This window comes from Pteropus medius, unplaced genomic scaffold, assembly GCF_902729225.1.
Source record: "Pteropus medius unplaced genomic scaffold, Ma_sr-lr_union100, whole genome shotgun sequence".
In the NCBI taxonomy this organism is placed as follows: domain Eukaryota; kingdom Metazoa; phylum Chordata; class Mammalia; order Chiroptera; family Pteropodidae; genus Pteropus; species Pteropus medius.
In genome coordinates, this window is record NW_024342644.1 from 3742064 (window position 1) to 3743658 (window position 1595).

The following is a 1595-nucleotide window of genomic DNA, read 5'->3' on the forward strand; positions in this document are numbered from 1 at the left end:
TACTCCAAGTGTTTGGACAATCAGAAAGATAACTTTTGAATGAATCTCTTCAATACAGACTATATAAAAACACCATTAAAAAGGAAGATACTTATAGGTACATGTTTGCCATTTGTTGAACAAAAATTTAAGTTTGAGTCTTATTCAGTTTTTTTAAAATTTCATGTGAGAGAAGACATAGAGAAGCTATTTTCTAATACACTAAAATAATGTTAGTTTCATATTCATATTTTTCTTTGATATTTATTTAACTAGTTTGTGAGATTAATAGTGGACTATATTCTCTATTTAGCCCAAATATTTTTGAAAGGAATCTCTTCCCTTCGACCTCCTACATCACCTGGTCTTCGTAGGTGGTCTCCCATTCAAGTACTAACCAGGCCCAACCCTGCTTAGCTTCCGAGATCAGACGAGATCGGGCATGTTCAGGATGGCACGGCTGTAGACTAACTCAAATATTTTTGCTTTCTTAAGTAATTGTATTTTATTTAAATAAGAGGTTGTTGTTGTTGTTTTAAGTTAACAGGAATTTAACATGTTTTTCTAGCCAGGAACTAAAATATAATTTACTCAAACACAGATAGCATCTGAATTTCTCTATTAATGTTCACAAAGTAAAAGTATTATTCCAATTAATAAATATATATTTAAATTTAGTAATTCTCAGGAAAGAATTAAAAATATCTCCTTATCCATATATCAGCAGAACTCTATACTTGTTATTCTTAAATTGATTTTATTTTCCCTAAAGTTCAACAAAACAACATGATCTTTAAAAATACTGGAGAAGAAAAAAGTGAGTTAAAACTGCATTATAATAAATGATATTGCAAATTAGGATTGTGTGTGTGTATGTTCCTTACATTATTGAAATACATTTTCCTTCTGTAAGCCTAACATTAGGCATAAAATTTCCCATAACAGGCTGTATTAGTCAATATGTCCCTGGAAGAAGGTGTTTTATATCTCAGAAGTAGCATAAGCATCATTAGATGTGACGTTGCTATGGTAACTGCGTCTCTCTCTCTCTCTCTCTCTCTCTCTCTCTCTCTCTCTTTCTCTCTCTTTTTCCCTCTCTCTCTCTAAAATAGAATAGCATAGTAAGTAGTTTTATAAATCCACCAACCCATAACTTTCTGGTGCCCTCAAGGCAGCTTTAACATAAGCACCTTCTCTTTATCTTTATTTTTTCAATCCAGTGTGCCTTAGAACTTAAATCCCTGGGTTGTTGACCTCGGATAATTTCTAAACAAGAGCTCAACATAATTACAAAATCATAAAAAGAATACAAAATTTCAACTATGAAAAGAACAAAAGCAAACTTCTACTTAAGGCTATGTCTATAAAACTCAAACTGAATAAGACTCCAGTATTTGATCATCTGATTTCACCAGAACTTACTTACACGTGGTACAGTGCAAAGAAATCGTTCTAGAAAGGCAAGAGCCACAAAGAATGTTGAGTTAAAATATGTCTCGGGCAATAGGCTTACATATATTAGTTTAAACAGAAATTCTCCTGGGATTTAAGAGTCCTCCTATTTTCCTTTTTGACTCAAGGAAACGCCTCATAAAATATCTATGCCTTAGTGTAGA

At 32.3% G+C, this 1595-nt stretch overlaps 1 pseudogene; it reads right to left on the bottom strand.

Annotated features, from left to right (window-relative positions):
• Positions 1–328: 328 nt before the first annotated feature.
• Positions 329–447, bottom strand: LOC120605644 (uncharacterized; annotated as a pseudogene).
• Positions 448–1595: the final 1148 nt, after the last annotated feature.